This window comes from Saccopteryx bilineata, chromosome 8 (genome assembly GCF_036850765.1).
Source record: "Saccopteryx bilineata isolate mSacBil1 chromosome 8, mSacBil1_pri_phased_curated, whole genome shotgun sequence".
NCBI classification, from domain to species: Eukaryota; Metazoa; Chordata; class Mammalia; order Chiroptera; family Emballonuridae; genus Saccopteryx; species Saccopteryx bilineata.
This window is the reverse complement of record NC_089497.1, coordinates 6,104,590-6,118,738: the sequence shown is the minus strand read 5'-3', so window position 1 is coordinate 6,118,738 and position 14,149 is coordinate 6,104,590. Positions and strand designations below refer to the sequence as shown.

General features: G+C 45.5%; 1 protein-coding gene across 1 annotated transcript in view; it reads right to left on the bottom strand.

Annotated features, from left to right (window-relative positions):
• AGTR1 (angiotensin II receptor type 1) overlaps positions 1-12,321 on the bottom strand; it is a 52,493-nt gene extending 40,172 nt beyond the window's left edge. The window contains exons 1-2 of the mRNA XM_066241383.1: positions 12,131-12,321; positions 1,961-2,044 (exon numbers count right to left, since the gene is read on the bottom strand). The gene's annotated coding sequence lies outside the window, so the exon portion shown is untranslated. The remainder of the gene's footprint in view (positions 1-1,960; positions 2,045-12,130) is intronic.
• Between the last annotated feature and the right edge of the window lie 1,828 nt (positions 12,322-14,149).

Sequence of the window (14,149 nt, the reverse complement as noted above, 5' to 3'; positions counted from 1 at the left end):
GAGCCTTGGAGATGATCTTACAGGAAGCCAAAGGCATCCTGGCTACTTAGTGGCAGAATTCATATAGCGTTAAGTTCTTAACAAACAAAAAACCGAACGAAGCACGTTTTTTGCTTGTTCATCTGAAACCGAGAAAAGTTTGAAAAGGTTTAAAACGTCCCATGATGCCCTCTTCAGTGTTTTGCTATTTGTGGGCCAACTGTCACAGTTATCTGGGGGGTCTTGCTCGAAGGTGTGTGACTGTCGGTCAGAAACGGAGGGCTTCCCAAATGGAGAAGGGCAGCTGGTTTGAGACTCATTCCAGCCGGAAGCCCTGGTGACCGGCCCTCTTTCCCCACGGTCAGGCTGGTGGGCGGGGCGAGACTGAGAGCTCTTCTTCCTCAGCGCCCTTCGGAGGCAGAGGAAAGCGTCCTGTCTTCCTAACTAGGACGCGTATTTTAAGCACCTTTTCCAGAGTTGGATTTCTGCTGAAAAGGTGCAGGCCAGATTCCTAGGCTTAACTACACCTCAAAGAAAAAAAAAAAAGAACCCTGAAGACTTCCAGTGACAGAACTCCGTGGAATGTTACTATTTTTATCTCCAAGATTAAAGCAGTCCTAAATAGTTTTCTGACACCGCGGTAGGGTTCCCCTCCAGCAGAGCTTTCCCCGATGTGACAGCTGAGCAAATAATAAACTCACCTCCACGGGGTCTCCCCACCCACCACCCAGCCTGCTAGCCTGTCTTCTACTTGGATAAAATGTAATCGCACGCATTCAGAAGGGGGAAGCTACTCTTTTCTTTCTCCCTGGGGTATCTCCTCATTGATTGGGGAAGCTGAGGGTTTGTTTTCTGAGCTATAGGAAAAAATATAAATAAATCTTGTGAGCTAGGTAAATGCAGGAGTTATTTTTATTTTTTTATTTTTTATTTTTTTAAAATTTTATGAAGCCCATGTGACAGGAGTTGGAGGTAGACAGCATCCCGGGTGACTGCCCAGGCTCAGACCTCCCAGGGGTTGGACTGCATGGGGGTGAGTGGGTGTCCCCATCTTCGGTTTCAGAGGGTCTTTTCCCCTCAATCTCCGTGGGGTCAGGGAGACGTCTGTAAGAAGGAGAGGGAGGCGTGTGGGTTTTCAGGAGGTGAGCAGGTCAAGTTTTATTCTCGAGTTTCTGTGCTCCTGGGAAGTAAGTGCTGGGCGTCTCAAAGGTCCCATCTGCCACCGTGTGGCCGAAGGAGCACATCATGCCCCTCCTGGCTCTCCCAAGGCCCCGGGCGGTGCTGCACACAGAGCACTGCTCAAAGCCATCACCCACGCCACAGGGAGACCCTTGTCATAGGGACTGTATGTTGTCTCTCATGTGGTATAACGTCGATTCAAACCTGAGTGTCTTGGCAATTCAGACACTGTTTACATGTAAACTCCTACAAATACACACGTGTTCTTATTTTTATTTATTTATTCATTTTTAGGTGAGAGGGGAGGAGATAGTGAGGCAGACTCCCACATGTGCCCTAAATGGGATCCACCTGGCAACCCCATCTGGGGCTGATGCTTGAATACTGAGCTATTTTTAGTGCCTGAGGCCAATGCGCTCTAATGGAGCTAATCCTAGCACTCGGGGCCCTGCTTGAACCAATTGAGCCATTGGCTGCAGGAGGGAAGAGAAAAAGATAGGGAAGAGGAATGGGAAGAGAAGCAGATGGTTGTTTCTCCTGTGTGTCCTGACCAGGAATTGACCCTGGGATGTTCATATGCCAGGCTGACACTCGATCCACTGAGCCACTGGTCAGGGCCAATATACATGTGTTCTTAAGCTGTTTATTGGAAGGGCTGGGGTAAGACTGGAATTTCCTTCTTCTCTGCTTCCTCTGTTTATGTCACAGGGCGAGGATACATGTGGCTTTTGGGTGACCCCTGCTGATGATGCATGACAGAAAAGTACCAACAGATGCAGCACACTAGCTGCAAGGTATTTACCTGGGTGCAGGGCTTCTGGGCGGCTTCTGTCACCCACTCAGATGCAAACCCAGCCACTGGAGACCAATTTGTGATGCATCAAACCTGGAAAGAAAAAGATCAGTGCAAGTCACTGGATATGGCCGGATTTTTAGCTTTTAATTTACAGGGTAAGCATGGACCTCACATGGTATAACTGTTTTTGTAGGGAATGAAATCCTCTGGTCCCCTCGCCCCCCACGGACATATATCTTCCTGATACAGAGTAAGGTGGCACTAAATGGCTGAGTGGGCGTGGACCTTGTCCCTCTCTGCTTCTCATCAACTTCCGCCCCCACACCCAAGGTGACACACATTAGAGAAGAAAAGAACATTTTGAAAGGGTAAAGTAGTGCAATTTTATCCTCAGACCCATCTGCCAACATGACTACTAAATATAAGAAATCGATTTTTACTTGTGAATCCAGTTTAGCTCTGATAAACAATTCTTTTTAATATAAAACTTATACAATGATAAACCATAATTAAAAAATAATTTAAAATAATTTGTTTTGTATTTCATAGGAGCAATACACGCAGGTGATACAGATGTCAAGTTGCCAACGAGTATAACATACAAGGACATGTGTGGGCCCTGGCTGGGTGGTGCAGTGGATAGAGTGCCATTCTGGCACGCTGAGGTCGTGGGTTCGATCCACGACCATGAGGGAGGTCAGGGCTAAGAGGGAGGTGGCCAGTGAGTACACAACTAAATGGAACAGCTAAGTGGAACAGCGAGTTGATGCTTCTCTCTCTCCCTTTCTCGTTCTCTTCCCCCCCCCTCAAATTAATGGGGAAAAAAGTACATGTCTCCTAGCCCTCTCTCATTGTCTCTCTGGATCCACTTTCCAGAGCTACTTCCTACCAATAGCTTCTTATACACCCTTCTAGGACTTGTAAAAAATGTATTTATATCATCTCAGTGTATGCGTATTGCCATGTTTTCTCACTTAACGTTAGACTACTCTGCTCTTTGCTTTAACACTTTTTAACTTATTAATCTGGTTAGCAGAACTTTCTACACCAGTATATGTTCATCTACCTCATTCATTTCAATGACTATACTGAATCATGTTAATTGACTGACACATGAGAACTTACTCAACCAGCCCACTATGAATGGATCTTAAGGTGTTTTTATTTTTAGTTTTTCTTTTCAGTTTCCCCTTTTGGCTGCTTAAAAGACTGTCGCAATGATCATATTTATGCATACGCATTTTTGTACTTATTTGACTTTATCAGTAAAATAATTTCCAAACATAATTAATGAAGCTCAGCGTTTGAATACTCTTCAGTTTTTGAATGATACTCAACAAAATGTCTTCTATAAAAGTTACACTGATTTATGATACCCAAAATTTGGCTTTTCTCAACTCTTAATTTTTCTTATCAGTTGGAGGAATAAAAAGAGCGCATTTGCTTTGATTTGCACTTCTTTAGTTATCAATGAGCCTGGACTTCTTTGCTTTCTTATTTAATGTAGTTATTCTTCTACAAGCTTGCCCAGTCATGGTTTTTGCTCATTTTTCAAATTGGTTGCTCACTGTTTTTTATTTTAAAGAGCTCGTGTTATGTTAAGGAAACTGGCATTTTATATGTAAAGTGTGGCAAATTGCTTTCCCAAGTTCCTGCTTACCTTTTTACTTTGTTTATGGTGTTGTTTTTACTACATATACATTATAATAAATTATTTTTTACGTAGCCAACTTTATCAATGTTTTTCATTATGGAGTTGAGGTTATTTTGTGTAAGAAATTTTTTTAAAGCTGAAGAGTTAATCGGGAAGATTGTATTACCTTTTTTAAAAATCTATTGATTATAGAGAGGAAGGGAGAGAGACAGGAAGAAACATCGATTGGTTGTTTCCTTTATGCATTCACTGGTTGATTATAGGTTACTTTTTTTCAAAACAACACACATCAGCGTTATGAAAGCACTGCTGTATAGAAGAATTTTGGCATTAGAGAGACCTATTTCTATCCCTGTTTCTTGGTGGCTTTGTTGTAACAACAAAAGACGTTTCCCATAAAATGATCTTGCCTATGAAGTACCACTATGGTGTAAATTCTGTGGAATCTGTCAAGCTCAGTGTACTTTAGGGCAAAGTAGAGACAGGGGTTATTCTCCAGAGAGCTAAGAGCCATTACTTAAGATCTGAAATCAAGAGCAGGTTAAGGAAACTACCGTGTAATAGAAATTCTGAGACACCAGGGAGTAAGAAGCATAAAGTCACAGAGATTCATTATTGGAAATTTTGAAAACATATAAAAAGAAAAGAAGAAAAATATCATCTTTGATCTTAGCCTTGATCTGAACAACCCTCAAAAGCTTTTAAGATTTGTTAATATATTTTTCCTAGTCTTTGTTATCTGGTCTACAAAGATATAGGCATTTAAATATATATATATCGGTCATTTAACTCACAAATCAGTACTAACATACCTAAATTACGTTCATTGGAACATTAATGATCCAAGTACAAACTCAATGGCGACCTTGACAAGACTATCAAACAGACACACAGTGTATTCCATTCATGATTTCTGTTCACTTTCTTTGTCACCAAATATTTTAAAATAGATTAAATATTAAATATATATACATAAATATATAAAACACTATGGTTACAGAATGTTCCATCATATGGCTTAAATTAATGGGAACCTAAAAAAAGAATCAATAAATTGATTTGTGTTTCTCTTCACAAATCCATCCTGATAACCTAGTAGTAGATCAAATGGCAGAACACATACAAGAAATTATGTCATAATCATATCAGATTCTTTTCCATTCCTGATAAAGTGTCAGTAATTAATGGTGTGCAGGATAAGAGCTGGGAGTCATCATGGCACAATATCTTCTACGAGAAATGACATCATTGGACTAGGAAGAGTTAGATTACTAAAGCTGGGCTCATGGAACGTTCTGGTTCTAGGGGCTTACCACGTAGAGTCAGGAGCTTGTAAACTGTATTTGGATTGGATGACAAGAAGAATCGGGGTCAAAAAGTGAAGAAGGTATACGTGAAGATAAACTAAAAAGTGTATGGCTTTTACTAGAAGAAATGCTGTGAGATTTTTTTTTTCAATTTATTTAGAAAAAAACACTTCAGCATAGTATTGGGACATGCAGCCACCGTCACACATCCTTGTGCTCAGTGAGACCAGCAGGACTATAAAAGGGTCATGGAGGACCACTGACGTTGCAGCCTTTATCAGCACCAAGAACCACTGCCGGCTACGAGCAGGGTGTCTCCTGCACACTCCTGCCCCTTGAGTTGACCTAACGGGTAACTCGCAAGGTGGGCGGTTTACTGTTAGTGCCGCCCGTACATCTAAAGTTCTAGATCCAAGCAGCGAGAGAAAGCCTGTCTCCCGAGGAGGTGGCCCTTTGTTCCTGAGAACACCGTGTCTGCTCAGTCCTCTCACCTACGATCACAAGGAACCCAGAGTCACCTGTCTTCTGAGCAACATCAGTGAGCTCCCGTCAAAACAGTGGACATTCAGCCGGGTCCCACTGACAGCTGTCGGAGAATCTCCGTGCCCTGGGAGAAATCACTGGAGCCTCTGCGGACTCACCCACCGGCTTAAAGAAGGTTATCACTTGCTGGCAGACTATACTCAACTACAGCTTTGGCAAACAACTGCTTGTATATCAGTATTTATATTAAAAGTTAAAAGAGTGATTTCAATTCAACTCGAGAGAGAACATTTTTTTATACCCTCAAAAGGCCAAAACGTAAAAACAGTAAACTTCAGTTAAGTTATAGGAAAAAACAAAGCTATCAAATCTTAAGTTGTAACTAATGGGCTGCCACGGTTTTACTTCCCAACTCAAGAAGGAGTTTCTAGAATACTTCATTATTGCACTTAAAGGGAAGGTGGCAGGCAAATGTTATAACTAAACAGAAAGTGATCTTTTTTTTTTTCTCATGTGGGAAACAGAATTGGATTTCAAATGATAACTGTAAATAAGTTCTCAAATAATTAGTTGGCCTTAAAAAGCAAGCAGCCCGGGGTGGAGCAGACAGTCGGGTGGCTGCTAAGGGCTCAGGAACCAGAATCCCTGTGTTTGAACCTGGACTCTACCCGTCACTGCATCTGAGTGAGCTACTCGCCTTATTCCTCAGCGTCCTGAGCCTCAAAGTGAGGGTGTAGCAGTGACTGTTTTATTTTATTTTTGTAAGTGAGAGGAGGGGATATAGAGAGACAGATTTCCTCATGTGCCTCAACAGGGATCCACCTGACAACCAAACCAATGGGGAAAGAGAGAGGGAAAGAGAGAGAAGGGGGAGGGGGAGAGGGAGAGAAGGGGGAGGGGGAGAGGGAGAGAGTCAGAGGGTCGCTTCTCCCGTGTGCCCTGACTGGGGGTCGAACCTGGGACATTCTCATACTGGGCCGCCGCTCCATCCTTTGAGCCAACCGGCCAGGGCCAGCAGTGAATATTCCATAGAGATGTTGTGAGGATTAGGTGAGACATGTTTAAAGGCTGAACACTGTGTTGGGCACACTACAGGTGCTGTTGGCTGTATTTAAAACGTTTATTTAAAAGGCAAGAAAATAACCTCCAGGTAATAACTTCGAAGGCTGAATACGGTGTTGTGCTTCTCTGACTTTACTGGGCGTTTGAATCACCCGAGGATCTTGTTAAAGTGCAGATTCTTATTCAATGGGCCCAGGTGGCCTCTGAGAAGCTGTATCTTTAACCAGCCCCTTGGTGATGTCCATGAGGCTGGTCTGTGGGCCTTGGACACCTGAGGTCATCGCGGATGGCTGCTCCCAATTTGTGATATAGTGGTTCTCAAAGAGGAAGTGGGAGAAGGGGCAGAAAGGAGAGTGCAGACAACAGGTGTCAGACTTTAAAATGCTCCCTGGGCAACTGTCATAGCCTTGCCTTTTTGTTCCCGAACACCTGGAGAACCACTGACTCGGTACGTCAACCTTCTATTCACTTTCATTTCTCTTTTCTTACTCTTCCCTGGAGTGTGGCTCCTTGCCCTTCCAGCTTCAGGCTGAAAAATGGTGTTAATACTTTAGTTCCCCGGTCAGTAAGACTAACACATCCGTTTTAAGTCATTGTACTCCACCATTGTATGTAAGATAATAGACTTAAATGAGATTACAAAAATGGTGTCTAACATCTCTCTTCTAAAACAGTAAGGATCTGGAAACGGATTGAACATCTCCCAGAGCTTTAGCAGAAAACAAAGGAAAACAAAGCAACGACTTGGGGAGCGCGTGGTAACACAGGGTGGGGCCGCACGGGACCTGGTCCATGCTAGGGAGGAGTTGCGCTCCCAGAGGGAGGGCAAGCTGAGTCCAACAGTGTGACCACATCAGACAGGCCACCTGCCGGACAGGTGGACAAGAGCAGAGCTGAGTTTACAGGGCTTCCCACCCCAGCGGCACTGGGGTTAATTAGAGAAACCCATATCTAAGTATGTTCTTAGTTTGACCAACATTTCTCTAGGACAAAGATCATTTTTTCTACTCTGGTGGGTCCTCGGGGCTTAATATCACTTAGATCCACCGTATTCCCTTTGTAGGTGTCTTCTATTATGGTTGATACTCTAGTTCAGGGGTCCCCAAACGACGGCCCGCGGGCCGCATGCGGCCCCCTGAGGCCATTTATGTGGCCCCCGCTGCACTTCTGGAAGGGGCACCTCTTTCATTGGTGGTCAGTGAGAGGAGCATAGTTCCCATTGAAATACTGGTCAGTTTGTTGATTTAAATTTCCTTGTTCTTTATTTTAAATATTGTATTTGTTCCCGTTTTGTTTTTTTACTTTAAAATAAGATCTGTGCAGTGTGCATAGGGATTTGTTCATAGTTTTTTTTATAGTCCGGCCCTCCAACGGTCTGAGGGACAGTGAACTGGCCCCCTGTGTAAAAAGTTTGGGGACCCCTGCTCTAGTTGGTACGTTTCACAGATATCATTCTTCTTTTTCCAAGGCAGATAATAGGACTGTGGTTAATAGAAAATGGAAAAGAGCTAAAGATAACTTTAGAGAGCAAATTAGCAATCATCAACTCTCTTTAAGGGGGCAGGCCATATGTGTAATTCTCCAATATTCTTACTCTGAAGTAAACCATTCACACTAATTAAACCCATTGATCTAAATAAGATTTTAACATCAGTTGGTGAAGAACAACACAGCTTATATGTGGATAGAATGAACAAGGAATCACATAAAAGTTGACTCAAACGGAGTAATTATGAATTTGATGATTTAGAATTTTAAGGACATCTAGAACTGGGACTTGGAGTAGGAAGGCACGATGAGGCTATGAGAAACAAAGCATACTCACTTCTTACCCGTTTTCCAAACCTGTTAACGTTAGAGATTTAAACGTGAGACTAGCAACACAATTTCAACTATTCTTGGTATAAGAAGGAAACTCCAACAATAACTGGACAATTCTAGACGTTTATTTCTACGTAAGACATTTAGATGATGCACCTATTTTAGAAACGAAACAAACAAAAATCTCTTAAATTGAGCTATAAGAATAATGTAAAATAAAGCAGCCACGCAACAATTATAGTACATAGGGAATTCTTTGTTAGTGAAATATGTTGAAAGACAATTTTGGTTTTTATACTCAGGAGAATTTTCCCCCCCTGTGGCCATCTACTATGACAAGAATCTAAATCAAATAGCATAACTTTAATGTGAACACAACCAGAGCTGAGAGCAAGATGCACTTGTCATTTGCATAATTATTCTAAATATATACTTTAGTTTTTATTTCCAATTGTCAAATTTGTCATTAAAGTAATCACTAATGATACATCTGGCAAATTTATAGCTCTTTAGCTTTTTCTCTTTCTTTCTTTTTTGCTGTGACTGAGACATAATTTAGAACTTTAATAGGATAATGACAGTCGCTTGCCAAATCAGTTCAACATTACCTTAACTCCCTCTAGATACTCCCTGATTTAAGGTGGTTTTACATATTAAGCCACTGAGAAGTTGATTCCCAGTAGAAATTATTCATATCACAAACAAAATAGAAAACGTAATGTGATAGCTACATTTAGACGGGAAATCAAATGAAATTTACTTTTGCTTAGGGGGAATTTTAGTGGACCTTTCATAAGCACCTACGTGAAAAGAATGAACCCTGTCATCCAATGACGTCAGACCGTTCTGAGAGAGAGAAGCCTATTTTGAAGAACAGTGACAAGCACTTTCCCAAGGCGGCGGGTTTAGACCTTGAGCTGTGCCCTGTGGGAGAGGACAGGGAGACAGCGTCCCTGACCTGGCCCCGGGCGCTTCCTCACGGTTTGAAGCTCTAGCTCTGCATGCATCTACTGCCCCAGCGAGTCTTCAAGACGGCTTCTTAACCTTCCCAACACTTGGATATACTTCAACCTTCTAAATAAAATCCTTCATTTGCCAACCTACTTGGGAGGCTCTGGCATTCCCCTTGTCATGGCTGGGTGGGATGAGGTCGAGGGACAGGGATGAGCGTGGGAACAGAGCCCGGGAGCTGTTGCTCGCTGGGCAGCCCACGCACATAAGTGATGGGACTTAGTCCCCGTCCCCGAGAACAAAGTGGAAAGGAAAACGCAGCGACTCTCAAGCCGCTGCTTGGAAAGGACCCCGTGACAGCACAGATAACACGACCGGGGACACGCATCATGCCTTCAGCTCAGTTCCACAGGGTATTTCACCTGGCTTTCGGGTCAGCAGCAGGTTAAACTTTCTTCCCTTAGTTTCTCCCCAGCAGAGGGCAATTATTGATTAGTCACAGTAATTGCAACAGCTGGATAAGCCACAGCAACAAAACCAAGATGGTATCCATATATACAATCCGTACTTCAGACTAGAAAAACACTCCAAGTAAGAAAAACCGAACAAGCCACAGTTCTTGTCCGGTTTTGAAAACACTGACTCAGGGCTCACGCGTGACAGGAAAGGTTTAGGCTCGGAGCTTTGGGACACAGAGCACTGCCGAAGCCAAGTGGTGGAAAGACACTTCCTACGCCTCAAAGATGAGACCTCTCTGGTATCAGTGGAACCAGGAGAAGGAAACCCATTTTCTTCTGAGTTCCAGGAGGGAGCAGTTGATTCGTTTTAAGGTCAAAGAGGAATCAGACCAGAAATGGAAGCCTCGTGATGGACAGAGACCAGCGATGTCAGGACGAGAAGGGGAAGACACGCAGACAACCAACTGGACACTAATCACCATGAACTTGAATCCAGGTGGAGACCTGGCCAGGTGCGTCCACTCCCTGAGCCTCAAGTCCAGTTACAGGAGCTGCTGGCCCTAAGTTGTGGAAGGGACACTTGGAGCCCAGCACTGGGAAAGCTACTGATTGTCCAGAGCAGGAGGGTTATTCTGGCAGTTTCTAAAATGCCAAACATGGGCAAAAAGGGTAATTATTTTAGACTTATTAACAAGTGAGAAATAAGAAAAAGGAATCCAAGAATTCTATTATTGGAGAGACACTTACGGACAGGGAATGTGAGGTTCAGAGCTCTTAAGGGACACAGTTAAGTGGATCTCTTCCGGGCCCCTGCCTGGTCCGCCCAGCACGGTGGTGGCGTCCACCCTTGGAAGGGAAGATTAGCCATGATGGGGGGCAGGGAGGTGCCACAGGACAGGAGGGAAACAGGCGGTTCCTGTTTTTTTTAGAGAGACTTACAAGGGGGTTATAGCTTCTGCTAAGGGGAACAACCGCCTGGGACCCGGGTCCCCCGGATGGCAACAAACACAAACACCAGGAGAAGCACGTTGGGAATACGGCACCTTCGGGAGGAGATTCCAGAGGTTCTGTGGGTAAACAGGGAACAGCCACAGGCCTGATTTCTGGTCCCTCACTGTTATTTTCTCCACCTGGAATGACCCTAGAAACAAAGGTAGCCAAGTCCCAAACATGATCCCGAGGGAAAGAGAGCGCCCAGACTTGCGTCAAGAAGACAGGGCGCCTGAATGTGGTTGTGGGGTTTGATACTTAGGAGGCCACCAGCAAACCAAGGTTTGGGAAGGAAGTCCCACGTGGGTTCCATAGCCAGGTCTCTAAGCTGCGCAAGGACAAAGGTGCGGGAGGCGCTGGGGGCAGGACGCGCTGAGGGCTCCCGCAGCCCTTCGCAGGCTGGCAGCGTGGACGGACCGGCTGGGTGTTGCAGAGACCTGGAGAGCCGGGTGCGGGATGAAGAGGTGGCGGAGGGAAGGCGCCCCAAGGGCTGCGTCTCCAGTCCCGACTCCGTCACAGACACGCCTGGGGCCAGGCTGTGGGGGTCAAGCTGTGGAGACGCCCGGGCTCCGCCTTCTCCGGTTTGTGGAACGCCAGGCGCCCGGGGACACCTGGCGGTGGGCGAGTCTGCTCAGGTGGGGGCGGCGTGCGGGGCCAAGGACCCGCGGGAGGGGTGTGCGGGGAGGGGAGGGGGATGAGCGGGTCAGGGCTCCTCCTGGGAAGCAGGGGTGTGTGGGGCGTGGGGACCCCTGTCACGTCGCCTTTGAAGTGGTACAACTTTGAAATAAACGGACGCCCGGCAGGGCAGAGTCGTACCGGCGTCCACTCAGCTCGCGGTTAAAAGACAGTTAGTTAAAAAGCCTCCAGAAGAAAGTTTACTTGGTTTCATCCCGTTTTAACAGACATCTTGCTTTGTATTCCAAAGGATCTGGTCAAATCGGGATGAAATATTGGGGGATACGCGACAAACAAGTTCACACTGTACCCTCCAGACTCGGACGCGCCCCTCGCCCGACCTGGGGAAGGGTGCCGGCTCGGGATGGGCGCCGCAGCCTCCCGCACTCCCGCGGTTCAGTGGTTCCGCACGAACCGGCTCGACACTCTGCGCACGCCGCCCGCAGTCACTCACCGCGCTCCGCTCACTGCACCCCGCGCCCGCGGCGCATACCCACTCACCGCGCCCCGCGCTCGCACCCTCTCACCGCGCCCCGCGCCCAGCCGCCCGCACCCACTCACCGCGCCCTGAACTCGCACCCACTCACCGCGCCCCGCGCCCAGCCGCCCGCACCCACCCACCGCGCCCCGCGCCCAGCCGCCCGCACCCACTCACCGCGCCCTGAACTCGCACCCACTCACCGCGCCCCGCGCCCAGCCGCCCGCACCCACTCACCGCGCCCTGAACTCGCACCCTCTCACCGCGCCCCGCGCCCAGCCGCCCGCACCCACTCACCGCGCCTGGGCGCCGCACGCACGTCGGACCGCGAGCTGCGGCGCTGATCCGGGTCCAGCTGGCGCTCCGGGGTCCGGACGGCCGCTCAGCACGGTGACCGCCGCGGACCGGGTGGCGCTGCGCGCGGCGCGCGGGCTCAGGCTCGGGGCCACGCTGGGGCCGGCGGACAAGCGCTGGAACCGTCCGCGGAGAGGCAGCCCCGACTTTATAGGGCTGGGCGTCGCCGCGCCGCGCTTCGGGGGCGAGGTTCTGTTTTGCATTCCCTCCGCCTCCGCCCCGCCCCGGGAGACCCTCTCCGCCCAACCCCCTTGCTCTCCAGATGATGCCGGAGGCGGGATAACGGCGCAGTCGGCCCGTGTCACCTATGGGAGCCGTGGCCACCTGGCTCGGACCGCCTCCCGGACGAGCCGTGGAGAGGCAGCGAGCTGGGGGTTCAAGGGCAAGCCGTTCACGCTGAGATTATTGTTCCTCTTCAACTTTTTTTTTTTTTTTTTTAACTTGTAAAAGTTTTAAGGCTGAGTTAGGAAATTTCTTTCTTTTTCCTGTAACTCAAACTTTGGCGTCACCCCCCGTGGGCCTCAGATCCATCCCACAGATTAATTTCAGAGTTAGAGTGAAAAGGGGGAATTTTTCTCTCTCCCATTGGTCGTGCTATCAGAATTGCATTCTTTTTTTAAAAACTATAAAAGCAGAAAAAGTTAACAAAATGTGACCGAATAGTTAAGGAAGCATTAATATAAATTCCCCACAAACTCTTTCAGAAAAAGAGAAGAAGTATCTTTTCCAACTCATGCTGTCAGGTCCAGTGTTGCCCTGACGCCCAACCAGGTGTCAGGAGAGAAGAGGACTTTAGCAAATGTTTCTTGTGAATATAGATGAGAATCTTCAACGAAACGACAGCAAATCTATCCAATCACATAAAGAGAATTATATACAGTGACCAAGTGAGATTTCTCATAGGAATGCAAAATTCTTTTACCAAAAATCAATTGTTGTAATATACCACTTCAATAGAACTGAAGACAGAAAACACAGGATCCCCTTAATGAGTAAGAACAAATATTTGACAAAATCCAACACCCTTTCATAATAAAAATAAAAACATTCAACAAACTAGGTATAGAAAGAAACTTCCTCAAACTGTAAAGTCTATGAAAAACTTAACTAACATCACACTTAATGATGAAAGACACTGGTTGTGCGTCTAAAATCAGGAACAAGGCAAAGATGTCAGCTCTCTAAACTTCTATTCAACGTTGTATTAGAGGTTCTTGCCAGGGCAATTGGACAAAGAAAAAAAAAAAAGAGGCATCCAGATTAGGGAGAAAGTGAAAGTATTTCTGTTTGTAGATGATGTAATCTTGTGTATAGAAAATCCTAAGGAATCAATTTCAAAGCTCTTACAACTAATGAGCAAGTTCAGCATGGCTTTCAGATAAAATCAGTTGTATTTCTTTGCACTAGCAATGAACAATCCAAAAATGAACTTAAGAAAAAAACCACACTTACCATAGGTCAAAAGAATAAAATCCTTAGGAATCAATTTAATGAAAAAGGTGTAAAACTTGTACACTGGAAACCAGAAAACATTGTGGAAAGATACTAAATTAGATCTAAATGAATGAGATGACATTCCATGTTCACAGACTGGAAGACTTAATATAATTAAAAGAGCAATAATCTCCAAATCATACACAGATGAGACACAATCCCTATCATAATCCCAACAAGCTATTTTTAAAGAAACCAACAAGGTAATTTTAAAATTCACATGGAAATGCAAAGGACCTAGAATAACCAAAATTATCCCGAAAAAGAAGAACAAAATTGGAAAAGTCACAATTCCTGATTTCAAAATTTACTCTAAAGCTATAATAACCAAGATAGTGTGTCACTGGCATAAAGATAGGTATATAGCTCAATGGAATAGAATTGAGTCCAGAAATTAAACCAGTACATTATGATCAATTGTTTTTTGACAAGAGCACCAAGACAATTCAATAGGAATAAATGATCTAA